Below are 14,425 nucleotides of genomic sequence, written 5' to 3'. Positions count from 1 at the left end.
GGGTCGATCTAATGGGAATCTCTTGATCTTTTGAAGCAAAAATATTTCCTTAGCCCCCTCTTTGGAAAAGTCTCCTTGCTTTTGTTCATCCCTTTTATAAAATTGTCCTCATTAGATTTTTAAAATTTTTCTTGCTAGTGATAGCAAAGTCTAAAGTAGTTCTGTTATTTTCTGAGGAACTCTTTTCATGTGTTGGCCCATGTTAGAAGAGTTTGCATGTGAGCTCCCACAAAATTACCTGGGGTATTAAATAGATGTCTTGCATCTCCTTTTGGGAAAATTCCATTTGCCAGATCTCCTTAAGGGCAATATGAAAATATCTATTTGATGGGGCATAGTAGAAAAAGGGCTAGCATATGAGTCAAGAAAACCATGGTACAAGTCTTGCCTCAGACCTATGCTGGCTCTGTGACCATGGGCTGGCCACTTAAATTTTCAGTGCCCAAATTACTTGCTAAGACCTTAAAGAATAGAAAATGTAGTGGGTTTCCACACTGGGGGTTGCTTATGTCCAAACCAAAAATTTACATGCAAGTCCTCATGATTAGCAGGGTAGCTACTCAGTAATTAATTTTTTAGGCATAGCAACTTCTAAAGTCCATATGCCTGAAGAATGGGATTAAATCAGCATCAGGAGAGAGGGAGTACCCACAACAATGAGACCACAAATCTTTAAAGGGTGCATAGATAATTATATCCCACTAATGTCCCAGCTCTGATGCTTCATTGTGGTTTAGAAGTAACCCTGATTTCTCAAAGGCTATGCTAGTGGAATATGAGCTCTAGAAGGTTCCAATAAGTTCAAAAAGCTTTGAGTGTAGGCTCAGGGTTAGACTATGTCTTTTGTTTGAGGATCAGCCTTAGCTGAGTAAGAGAAACATATTACTGATTTGGCCACAGGCTGATGAAGCTTTTAACCATAGCATCCTTCCTTCCCTCCTTCTTTTCCTCTCTTCCCCTTTCCTTCCTTGTTTCTTTCTTTTCTTTCTTCTTTCCTTCCTTCTTCCTTCCTTCCTCCCTCCCTTCCTTCCTACTATCTTCATTCCTTTCTATCCTTCTTCCTTTTCTTGAATTTTGATTAATTTTTTCCAATTAACATGGTCTTTTTCTTTCTCCTAAGTCCTTTCCCTACACTGAAAAAAGAAAAACAAAACCTTTGTTACAAATATGCACAGACTTAAAGGAAAATGAATTCCCTCATTACCCATGTGCAGAAATGTACATTTCCATTTCATTCTGAATATTTAGTTCATCTCTTCATTGCCAGGAGACAGAGAATATGTTTTATCATCAGCTAACTGGAATCATGGTTTGTTGTTTCATTGGTCAGAGTTCTTTAGTCTTTCAAACTTGTTCATTTTTCCAATGTTATTGTTATTGGATACATTTTCCCCTAGTTCTGCTAGTTCCCTCTGTGTGCAAGTCTTCCCAAGTTTTTTTTTTTAACTTTTCCCCAGTCTTCCATCTTGCAGAGGACTTGCAGTCTGCTTCAGTGATAGGCATACCAAAGTGCACAAAATCCCAACTGCTTGAAATATTAACAACATAGAAAAAATCCATTGTACATATGTTGAAAATTGTGAGGCAACATTATGCAAGGAGTGTGGGCCTAGAGTCAGGAAGACCTGAGTTCAAATCAGGCCTCAGTGTGACCCTGGGTAAGTCACTTATCCTCTGTTTGCCTCAGTTGCCTCACATGTAAATGGAGTTATAACAGCACCTACCTAACAGGGCTATTACAAGGATCAAATGAGATAATATTCATTAAAAAACATTTTAGTACAATGCCTGGCATATAATAGACCCTATATAAATTCTTATTCCTTTTCCTTCTCTTCCATTAACATGCAGACTGCAGACACATATTAAGATGGATCTGTGACCCTGTCTTTTTGGATGTTCCCTTCAGCCCTGCAGATCACAATCTGTCTCTGCCTTACTTCATATGATTCAAATCCTCTCTATATCCCATAGGCACTTCATCTGACATGTCAAGAAACTTCGTCGCTCTCATGGCATTTTGAGGATATTTGTGGCATGCTCAGGCTGCCCACCTGTTATCCCTCTGCCTCCCCATGTGACCTTCTCACCTTATTTTTCGATCATACATTTGCCTGATGACATCCCTCACTCCGTCTTCTCTTCTCACTTCCTCTTCTGTTACAGTCTGTTATCAGCCAGTCAATACATATTTATTTAGTAGCTGCCATGAGCCACACTCTGTGCTAAGCCCTGAAGGTACAAAGAAGGGCAGAAACATGACCCCTGCCGTCAAAGAACTCACAATCTAATGAGGGAGACAACATACAGGCAGCTCAGTACAAACAAGCTGTATTTGTCATCAATTGCATGTACTTCTCTGTTATCCCCCTCTGAACCCCTATCTCTGTGACAATCATCTACAATTCTTCAAAAACTGTTGTGTTCATGGCTCGTGACCATGCACAAAAACATATTTCGCAAATATCGTGGTGACAGATATCAGAATTATAAGCATGGGAGAGAGCCTGACGATTAAATGCCTTTTGCTGACAATTATTTAAGGAAGGACTGGGAGCAAAGCAAGGGGAGGACTACCAAAATGGTTTGCTTTTTCCTTCTCCCACCTACAAAACTTTCCAAGAGGTTTAGCCAAGAGGCAAACAGAGGTTGAGTGACTTGTGCAAGGTCATACATCTAGTACATATCTGAAGCAGGATATGAACTCAGGTCTTCCTGCCTCCACCAAGTCCAATACGCTATCCACTGCCCCACCTAGCTCCTTCATATTCTTAAATACTATGGCTTAGCCTATCAAATATATGTTTCACTATGGAAGTGGCAGAAGAAAAATGCATTCAAATGTTTTAATTTGCCTTAAACCTTGTGTTTTATAGTAATATTGGGAGCATTTTAGCCCTGTCTTTTCATAACCAAGATCAAGCAAGCTCCTTCTGGACAGGGCCAGCATTGATTTGTTTTTGCATTCTTTCCAGTGCCTTGTACATGGCAGGCCCTTGATAAATGTCTGTGATAATGAATTTAATTGAAAGATTTATTCATGCATCCATGTGCATGTGTGCATCCTGGCACACAAGAGGTACTTAATACATGCTTAATAATTGAATTTTTTTCAATCAATAAGCATTTTTTAAGTACCTCTTATATGCCAGGTGCTTTTGTATACAAAGACATGGGTAACTTGCTCTACATTTAACAGCAGCATGAAAACTTTGTTGTGAGAATAGGCAGTCGTCTCCTAGAGACCTGAAAGGTAAAATAGTTCATGGTGGGAAAAATCTTAATACACAGTGACATCTCAGTTGTCCAACATCATTGGGAAATGAAGCTTTCCATATATGTGAATTTTCTAGATAATTGAAACTTACTTCTAGACCCCATTAAGCACCAAAGATTTCTTAATTTAACCATTTTGGTGGAAATCTTTCTCACATGTATCATAGTAGTTTATGCTTTCTTAACAATGTAATTAACATAATTTAATTTTTTCTTGATGAAAGTATGCCATCCTTATGAACATCAACTATTACACTATGCTATTACATAGTGATGCCTTTAAAGGCTATTGACATATTAAAAGACTTTGCCCCTGTGCTGAATTTGTAGGGAAGGAAGCCATTAGTGTTTCTGCCTCTAAAAGTCACTTTAACCATTCAACCATCTATTCAATAGATATTTTTTAAAGTACCCGCTGGGTACAGTGAGTGCACTTTGCAGGTCACTAGAGGAAACACAAAATTAAACTCAGACATACTAAAAAACTATATAATTAAATTAACTAGTATTGTTTGTAAGGTAAGAGTAAATAGGTATAGAGTGAGGGCTTGAGAGGTTTTCCTATTAGTACAGTACTTGAGCTTTAGTTTGTAGAATTTCTGGCATCTCTATTTACTGAAACATGCCCTTCTTTGCTTTCTTCTTGACACTTGACTACAATTCTCAGTAATTTTTAATGGTGTAAAGAGGTCCTGAAATCAAAATGTATGAGAACCACTAAACTGTGTAATCCCCTGAGTAAGATCCCTTCCAACTCTGAGCTGTGATTCTAAGTGAAATGTTAATATGTGAAAATGTCACTGTCTTAAACTTTCAGAAAAAAAAGATAATTGATTAGTATGAAATGTCGAGGGGATGGGGGAAGAAGCTTAGATTGGCAGGGAATATGAATAATTGGCTCTTTCATTATCAGCATGGACTTTTGGAGGCAAGGAATAGTAAATAATAAACTCCTTAGGTCAGTATCTCTCCGACCTCTAATTAAAAAGAAAAGGTGCCTGAAATTGCACTGCCCAAACACTGAGCAAGATAATGGGCTCCATCCATACAGTCCCTTCCCTGAAAGTGGCATCTGTCACTGTCTTTGCAGAAATTGAATTGTTATTTCTGATGGAAGGCAGGCCTCAGGCAATGGGATGAGCCTCACTGTCGTTACTGTCCCCAGAATGTCCAGAGTCATGTATTCCTCATTAAATGCTCTCATCAAGCCACATTTCTATTATACATCTATTAATACTGGGTAGAAGAATCAGCTTTCTTTGACTTCCAAGGGAAGCAGGGAAACACTTTATGGACTTGATGATAATGTTTATAATGTAGAAGCTCCTATTATATATCATTAATGAAGGCACATAGCTATTTTTACCCATACTCCCTGCAATTTTTTAAAAACTTTCTCTATAGAGAAAGAGTTGCTGTTCTCTCAAATTTAATGAAAAATGTAAGCTAGCCCAAAGATACTGTAATGAAATTATCTGATTAATCTGACTTTACCCAACTTCTTATCTTCTCTATGAAAAAACCTTAAATCTGCAGACTGCTGCACATTTAAAGTAACCTACTAGTATCATTCATTTCACCTTAGTTAAAAGTTTGTCCATTCTACCCCTGAGTTATATAATGTGACTAGATTGTTTTCAAAATGGTATTCATTTATGAAAAAATGATTTAAGATATGCCAAGTATGGGTAGTGATACACTTAAGTTGCCAGCCTGAAGGAAGATTTTGATATACATGAATTTGAGCCATTGCCATAATAGATTCCTAACCATTCCACAGCACCAAAGTACTCAATATTTCAGATAATTACTTCTAAAATTATGCATGCAACTGATTTTTCAACAAACACACAGTGAATGGCAGCTATGTGTAGAGCACTGTGCTGCATATGGAGAAGTAGGTAAAGTTTATTTACGATAGACTCCACCCTCATGAAATGTCCATTCAGGCAGGAGGTCTTGACACATAGACACATAATTCTGATACCAGATAATATATGATTCACTCTTTAGGAAAACACAAGGCCTAGTGATATTGGAGGGGAAAGGTCATTACTGACACAGGGGAAAGGAGGGCTTTATAGAAGATATGTCATTTGTATGGGCTTATCAAGAATGAGTAAGTACAGAAAGAAAGGGAAGATATACTGACTCTAGACATAGGGAATATAATGAGCAAACAGGGCAGTAAGGCAGCACAAGATGTGTTTGAGGGATGGAGAATTGCTCAGTTATCTGGAAAGTAGAATGTGTGGAGAGGAAAAACATGAAGTAAGCCTGGGAGGATAGGGCAGTGTCAGATTGTGAAGGGCTTTAAATGCCAAACAAAGGAATTTGAACTTTTCTTTGTGGGCAAGAAGGAGCCACTGGAAGTTTTTGATCAAAGGAGTGGCTTGACTGAGTGTTTGCTTATAGATTATCCTGACAAAAGAATAGAGGATGCATTGGAGTAATGAGAGTGGCTCCTGCTTCGGAGGGTATTGTAATGGTGCAAGAGGATGTTCATTAGGGCCTATACCATTATGGTGGCAGTAGAAATAAAGAGGAAGGGAAACATGAAAGAGATGTTAAGGGGGTGGAAAGGGGCAAGAATTGGCAATAGAGGAGTCAAACCCGACTTCAAGGTTAAGAACATGAAAGAGGGTTAGTGGGGATATGGCATCTAGAAATAGTCAAGTTGGGAGGAAAAAGGAAGAAACACAATTCTATTTGGGGGTATATTGACTTTGAAATGCTGCTCAACAGCCACACAGAAATGGTCTTTGGGCAATTTGGTTTGCAACCCTGGTGCTCAGAAGAGAGAAGAGGGCTGGAGAGAGAGATTTGGAAGTCTCTTCCAACAATATAGAAATTACAGTTGAAGCTATAGGATTGGAAGAGATTGTATAGGGGACCAAAGATGGGACTTTGGTGAGCATCTACCTTATGAGATCAGGAATAGAATCAAAGGGCCAGCAATAGAAACAGGAGGAAGAATTAAAGCAGTAAGAGGCAAACCAAATTTCTGAAGCCAATAATCATAAGATTTTAGGTCTAGAGCTAGAAGATACCTCAGAGGCCATTTAGTCCCACCCCCTTATTTTCCAGATGAGGCAACTGGGACCCAGAGAAGTTAAATGCCCTAACTCAGGTTATATAAGTGGTAAGCATCAGAAGAAGAATTTAAGCCTAGTTCTTATGGAGAAGAAAGAATCTAGTAGGAAGGTAGTCATTAGTGTTGAATGCTACAGAGAAGAAGAAAGCCATTGGATTTGGTGATTAGACAGTCACTGGTGATATAACATTGGTGGGGACAAGGCAGATGGCAAGAATTCGAGAGAGGAGGTAGTAAAGAAATAAAGGCTCTAAGTGTAGGCAACTCAGGAAGGTTAGCTATGAGAGGAGAAAGATGGACTAGAAGGGTCAATAGAAGGCTTTTTTAGGATTAAAGAGATCTGAACATACCTATAACCCAATTGGGGATTAAGAAAAAGTTATTGATAAGGGAGCAATTGAATACTTCTAAAAGAGAGGGAATAATTGCTGGAGCTGGGTCTTGGAGGAAGTGGGAAAGAATCAAATCAGCAGGGCAAGTAAATGGATCAGTCTTCATGAAGAGTAGAAATAACTTCTGTAATAGAGAGAAAAAAGACCAGGTAATGACCAGGAGAAGCAAGAGAACATAATTAAATGGCTGCAATGAGAAAACATGCAATTGAAACTCATTTATTACTCTGATTTAGGGATGATAAATAGGTCTATTTAATCTCTCTAATCCTAACTTTCCACCTCTGTAAAATGAGGATGTTGGACTAAATAATACCAGAAATGCCTTCCAGTTCTTAGAGCCCATAATCCTGAAATCAAATAAAATTATAGTTGTGTTTTGTGTGGCTGGTACTCTATAAAAGAGGAATTTAAGTTAAATGCTAAAATGTCTTCTGTTCTAACTGTCTTGCAATCGTTGCCTCTCCTGCCTGCTCTCTAAACTAACTAGAAAGCAGGAAAAATGCTGTTTGTGCATAGGAAGTAACTAACCTACCTTGCCTTTTCTTGAAGTCTCAGCAATTTTATTGCACTTTAATAGAGCCTCTTAAGAGCTCTGCTTTGAAGGCCTTATTTATTCTGCAGTCTTGATCCATTTTTGATTAGCTAGAAAGTGTCCACTGTCACACCAATAAAGTTTAAGGGAACCCTCATGGGATATCAAGGAAGCCAGTCATCCTCACTGAACAACCATGCAGATGTTTGCAGAGTCTGGGTCAACTGTTGCATTTCTCTAAAATTCCAAAGAAGTAGACTCAACAATTAAAAAGGAGATGGGGCTGCATTTCCATTTAATAATTTAAAAGGAGGAAGCAGAGACTTGGGTGAGAGGATAAATGAGTATGTTTAATACCTTTCCTTAAAACCAATAACTGTAAGGTATCCTGAATATAATCAGAGCATAAATCTCCATCCATGATCCAGGTGTTGGTAAAACCTGTAGTTTGGATTTCAGAGATGAAATCATCTATTTTGTCATTGAATTTAATTCAAAACATAGATATTGGTCCTTTTTTTTTTTTTTGAGAGAGAGAGAGAGGGTCCATTTCTCCCAAATTGGAAATGCTACCATTAGATCCCAATGTAGGAGCTTTGACCTGCTCTATGTACAACCTGGGCAAGTTCTTCCTCCTTAGATACCCTGGGCCATCATCCTCTTCCCCTACTCCCAGAGGCTCACCCTATTGGTGCTGGACTTGTTGTGGACACCTGTTCGGCTTTGGCCCCACTGCAGCTCAGAGCTCTTAAGCTCTGGTGATCCACCAGCCTCTGCCTCCCTGGCATCTGGGATTTCAGATCTGTACCACCACTCCCTCCCACCCCATCGATATTGGTCCTTTTAAAACTGTATTACAGTATTGCCGTGTGCTGATCTGATGTTGATGGGAATACACATGCGAATATTCTCTGAGCTATGAGTTAAAATCAATGGCCAGAATCAGCAGCCAACCCTGAGCCCCCCAACCAGTAAAGGGCCTAGTAATGCCAGCACACGAGCAGAGAGTCTGTGCATAGCCTCTTGAGCCTGAGACAGCTTGCTCTGAATTTTCTATAAATATCTATGAAGGGGTGGAAGAATATGAAGTACTGCCTGAGAAATCATCATTTAAAAGAAGCAAGCCAGCTGGCTTGGGTTCCATGTGATATAGCGAAGCCCACTTAAATGAATAAAACATCCATATCCAAATATCTCTCCTCTGACAGGTAGAACTTAAGCATGGCACATATTTCTTTGCACTTTGCGCAGAAGGAAAGGCAGTATTGGGTGAAATATTTTGGAACCTTATTGCCTTCTTGGAGTTATATTTTTATTTCACTAGACATTTAGGACTCATTTGCCTCCCTGGCACCTTACCTGCTCACTGCATTTTTATCAAGATGTATTGTCTAGTACTAATGCCATCACCCTCACATCTCCCTAGCCTGTCTCAAGAATCCATCCTGCTACTGTACAGGGACACTGACCTTTTTTTTCCTCTTCTTAAATAAGCCTTCACCCAACTCTCTTCATCACCAGTCTTTTCTGATATCAGTGGAAATGAGAAAATCAGAATCAGAGCCTTTGCACCCCTCAAGGGGAATTTATTGCTCCCCATGTATATTGCTTAGATTGGATTTGGTGATTTTGTGTTTCTTAAATAATGGCTTAAAATTGTTCACAGTTCAAGAAAAATCATCTCATCCTTGGGGACTGTATGCCTTCCTCTAAGTCCCAATTCCATGATGTTATAAAAAATGACTTTGCCCTCACCCATGCTTTTCTGTAGCAGTTATTCAAAGCAGCCATATACACATTATGTAAAGCAATTGTGGTATCGGGTATTGAAACCCAGCCTTGGAATCAGAAAGATCTGAGTTCAAGGCCTTCCTCTGACACATTGCTAACTCTGTGATCCCAGGTGAATTACAATCTCTCAGTGCCTTATACAGCAATCTGAGGCCACAAGTTATACAAAAGGTGCCAGCCTACGCTGGTAAAGGTAGTTTGTTCACTGTAGTTTCCTACTATGATGAATTCACAGTCTGTATCTATCTGACAATCAATCTATTGTTACATATATATTATATATAGGTGTGTATAATATCTGTATATTATGTGCAAATACAATAAATTATATAAGCATTGTCTACATGTACACAATTACATTCTAATTGTATACATATATGCAATCTGTATATTGTTTGCTTCACATTCTTTAATAGTTTGAATTTACATAGTACTTTAAGCTTTGCAAAGCACTCTAAAAATAGTATCTCATTTGATCCTAACAACAACCATTAGAGGTAGATGATATTTTTATCCCTATTTTAGAGAGGCAGCAACTGAGGCAGGCAGCCCAAGGTCATACAGCTAGTCACCGAGGATTGTATTTGAACTCAGGTCTTCTTGGCAACAGGCATCTCCTTTCACACAAGTCACTATCTCCTTGTTTTAAGTACTTAACGTACCAAGAACTGATCACAAAATTCAGTTCATAATTTAATTTTCTTTATAACATTTTTCCTATATTATTGATTAACAATGCCGGAATAAATCAGTAGTTGAAATAAATACCCTATAATTTGGGGAAATAAAATAATGTACACAGAGCAAAAATAAATAGCTCTGTCATATTTGCATATTTTTTCTCTCAAACCTCATAATACAATATAGGTCTTTTTGCAAAATAATTGCCGTAGAAATTTACACTTTACTATCAGCTGCCTCTTATAAATTTTCTTTTATCAGCAAGACCATCACATCCCCATCCCATCTTTGTTACTTCACTACTCATGTGACCTTGGACAGGGACTCCTCACTCTAAGCCTCGTGTCCTCATCTGCAAAATAAGAGGGCTGGTCTAAATGAAGGGGTCTTAACTTGGGGTTTGTGAACTTGGTTTTGTTTTTTCATATATATTTTGAAATGTTTATTTATTGGTTCCCTTTTTATTCTTATGTATTTTATTTTATGCATTTAAAAACATTCTGCGAAGGGATCCTTACTCTTCAAAGTCCTTTCCATCTTTAAATCTCCCAATCCTGTGACCCTATACCTCAGTGGATTAGATTTCTGAAACTTGTAGTTTTTTTTTTTACTTTAAAAAAAGAAAAAAGCTAAGTCAAAAAGTGTTTTGTTTTGTTTTTTAGTAAATCATAGAACACATTTCATATGTTCACTTATTCTCGTAAGACAAACATTACATGATACATGTTAAAGATAAAATTTGACCAGAAAACCTTCAGATTTTGGTGATGCCACATAAATTACCAGTTAGGATTTAGCTGAATTTTTAGCTACACAGACCCTCCAATATGAACTATTCTGTCATATTGATGACTGCTGATATTTGTAGATAAGTTTAAGGCTTTTAAGATACTTTCTGAACATTATTCCATTGGATCTTCACACTTGGCACTCTAGCCACTCTGTCACCTAGTCACATGGGGCAGCTAGGTGGCACAGTAGATAGAGCACTGGGCTTAGAATAAGGAAGAGTCATCTTCCTAAGTTCAAATTAAGCCTCAGACACTTAATAGCTGTGTGACTCTAGGTAAATCACTTAACCCTGTTTACCTCAATTCCTCATCTGTAAATGGAATAGAGAAAGAAATGGCAAATCGCTCTTGTATCTTTGCCAAGATAAACCCCATATGGGGTCATGAAGAGTTGGATATGGGTGAAACAATTGAACAACAATACAAGATTGTTATAAAGATCAACTCAGATAATGTTCATAAAACACTTAGCATGGTGCTTACCACATGTTAGACTCAATATAAATGCTAGTTATTACTACTAGTACTACTACTACCACTACTGCAACTACTAGTACTACTACTACTGCTGCTGCTGCAGCCTCAAGCTAGCCATTTTCCCCATGTACAATTTATATCCCTTGGGAGGCGCATTCTTGTGCCTTGTAATTCTTGTTGTCCCCCCCCCGAAAATGTTGACTTTGGTTTTCTTTTTTGTTGTTGTTGACATAAGAAAGACTTCACAAAAATATAAGATTCATCTATTCATTTATCTCACCATTTATTAAGGACCTACTATATAACAGACATGTTGTGTTGTACAGTGGGAGATCACTAGATTTGAAAGCCAGAGACTTGGGTTCAGATCCCGGCCCTCCCTTCCCCATTAGACTGTGAACTCCCTGAGGGAACATACTGGTTTTTGCCTTTCTTTGTATCTCTAGCATTTAACACAGTACCTAGCTCATAGTAGGTAAATGCTTGTTAACTTATTACTAATTGGCAGTGTGGCCCTAGGCGAGTCATTTGATCTATCTTGAGGACTTCAGTTTCCTCACTTTTAAACTTAAGTCAGTCAGTCAGTAAACATTTATGAAGCACCTATCATAAGACTAGCACTGTGCTAAGTACCAGGAATACAAAGTAAAGGAAAACACTATCCTCGCTCTCAAGAAGTTCACAGTCTACTGGAGGAAACATCTGCTGCACACAAACAAGATAGCTACATCGGGCTAGATAACTTCCAAAGTCCCTCTCAGCATTAAATCTATGATCTCATGAGATGGAAAGATCATTAAAATGCAATTCTACAGTTCTCCATCAAAGATGACAAAATAATATGTATATGGAAATAAATATATGTGTATATATATGTATACACATACATAGTATTATATAAATAATGGTATCCCCAATGGAAAATATTATATATATATATATATATATATAAAGAGCCTCATTTATAGTTGTAAGAGACTGTGAGAATTAGCTTCTGCAGAACCAGAACATTATTTGTCTTTATAACCCCCTTTTTTTTGTCTCTTTAGCAGAGGTTGTCCTAAATTTTGATTTTGAAAGAAAGCATTTTGCATGCTGGGAAGTACAAACCATAAGGAGAGTAATTATAATGGCATTTAAATAATTCACTTGCATTTCTTTGCCAATAAAATAAAATGTGCTCTCCTCCTGTGTTTGAGTAAGCTATAAAATTTGCCTTACAATTTGCTAATATTATAAAGGAAAAAGAAAACATTGACATCTTTGCAGATCAAGTGTCACTGACAGCTGACTTGGCAATCATTCAGAGAGAGGAAGTTTAAAGCTTTGTAGGTTTTCAGATATATCTCTGAACCACAGTTGATTACTCCTAAAATGAGGTCAGATGGATCTCTCCACACAGGAACAATGGAGAGGAGGGGGAGGGTAGTTTATATGTTCAACTCAGAGACTTTCATATTTTATAGGATGCCTCGTTTCTTTTTAGGGCTTTAAATTTTTTACACTAAGTGGTAACATCTTGTTTTATGAGCCATGGAGGCTTTATTAATTAAGCAGGGTCAAAGGGACTGACTTGAACTCTCTCTTCTCAGCTGACCTACCAAACATACAAATCAAAGAGGATATATTTCTAATACTAGAATGTTCTCTAGACCAGTAAATCTGGGATTATCTTATCACATTGATTATGTCAAAGCTCTTTAGCCACAATACTTTCGTAAAACTGAAATGTGATGGCAGAATCCTATACAATAGGGGCTGGTTTGCCCACCCATCCACCCACCCAAATAATCGGTGCTTTCAGTGTACATAGCCATCTAGTAGGTGAACAGCTTTCATACATAAATTTCAAAATCTTCCTCAGATTTCTAGCGTTTGCAGGGGCAACTAGGTGGCACAGTGAATAGAGCACCGGCCCTAGAATGAGGAGGACCTGAGTTCAAATCTGGCCTCAGACACTTAACACTTACTAGCTGTATGACCTTAGGCAAGTCATTTAACCCCAATTGCCCTGCCTTTCCCCCTCCAAAAAAAAAAAATAAATAAAGTATGCATCCTACTCATATCTGTAGCTCTAGGGTCCAGCACAGTAAAGTCCTAAAATTCCCTCCAAAATGTCCTCTGATACAGTGGAAAAAACCCTGGGTTTGAATCCTGGCTCTACCCATTCATTAGCCCTTAGACAAGTGACTTCTCTGAACAGACATTTTCTCATCTGTAAAGTGTAGGGTTGGGCTAGAAGGTGTCTTAATTTCCTTCTAACTCTAAATGAGGATTTCTGTGATCCTCAAGCTTTCAAAGCAAATTGTCCCATCCACTCTGTTGATCCTTTACAAATGATGTATTACCATACCTGAAAAGTATGTCCATGATGTATATCTCAATCTCTACATAGTTTAAGCTTTATTTTCACCAATAAATTACTACAATAATTAATGTGATAGCCAAAGCAAGTTGGAATTTGAGAGTGGGTTATGTTTTTGGTTTTGTCTTTTTTTTTTAATGTTGCTGTTTTTAATTAGCGCCATGGATTGTATTAATATAAGATATAATTATTATATAATAAGATATTAATATAAGATAAAACTAGTGTTTTGGACATTTCATTTGAATATTTGAAAGAACTAAGAAGGATTATCACTTGGATAAAAAGATCCTATAAGTCTAATTTCCAAATGGAATTCTCCACTAATCATTGTTCAGATTCTTCAGAACCCTTCATCCATGTACTTTTTCTCCTTAGTAGAGATTTTGTGTTTGAGGTTTTGAAAAATAATCAATTTGAGTGAATAGAAAATTGAAAATTATTACATTTCAGACATTAAAATATTTTTCAAGAGTCTATATTTGCAAGCAGACACCTTCACTTACCCTCAGGTAAAGTAGTTCTTTCTTCTTCATCTTCTGTGTTGCCCAGGGTTTTTTTTTTTTTTAATCTCCTTTAAACTAACCAGGGAACATTGTGGGGAGGGGGGGAGGGAGGAAGGGAATGAGGCTAATTCAAACTGCAGGTGTCCTTTTGGAATACTTTTTTGTTGTTGTTGTTTTTCTTGGGGGGGGGGCAATTGGGGTTAAGTGACTTGTCCAAAGTCACATGGCTAGTAAGTGTTAAGAGTCTGAGGCTGGTTTTGAACTCAGGTCCTCCTGACTCCAGAGCCAGTGCTCCATTCACTGTGCTACCTAGCCACCCTAGAATACTCTTTTAAAATCTGCTAATAAAAATTAAAATGTAGAAAATAAAAATTTTAAATAAGAAAAGCCATGTTATTCAGCTTGTTAACTTTTTCATTTTACATGCTTAGCTTGAATAAGACATCTCCTCTTTTCACTATGATGATATCTGAGATCTCTTGTGTTATACATAGATGGCGTGGTATCTAAGAGCTCT

General features: G+C 37.7%; 2 protein-coding genes across 6 annotated transcripts in view; one reads left to right on the top strand and one right to left on the bottom strand.

Moving 5' to 3' along the window:
- COX11 (cytochrome c oxidase copper chaperone COX11) overlaps positions 1 to 11,162 on the bottom strand; it is a 234,639-nt gene extending 223,477 nt beyond the window's left edge. Inside the window, exon 1 of the mRNA XM_069067476.1 lies at positions 11,159 to 11,162. The gene's annotated coding sequence lies outside the window, so the exon portion shown is untranslated. The remainder of the gene's footprint in view (positions 1 to 11,158) is intronic.
- The window catches only part of STXBP4 (syntaxin binding protein 4), a 244,315-nt gene that overhangs the window by 215,180 nt on the left and 14,710 nt on the right, over positions 1 to 14,425 (top strand). The gene's annotated exons all lie outside the window — the stretch shown is intronic.

This window comes from Petaurus breviceps, unplaced genomic scaffold (assembly GCF_028583685.1).
Source record: "Petaurus breviceps papuanus isolate PSGF00001 unplaced genomic scaffold, PetGlider_PUasm1.0 90750, whole genome shotgun sequence".
Taxonomy (NCBI): Eukaryota; Metazoa; Chordata; class Mammalia; order Diprotodontia; family Petauridae; genus Petaurus; species Petaurus breviceps.
The sequence above is the reverse complement of the archived record's forward strand: the minus strand, read 5'-3'. Positions and strand labels throughout refer to the sequence as shown.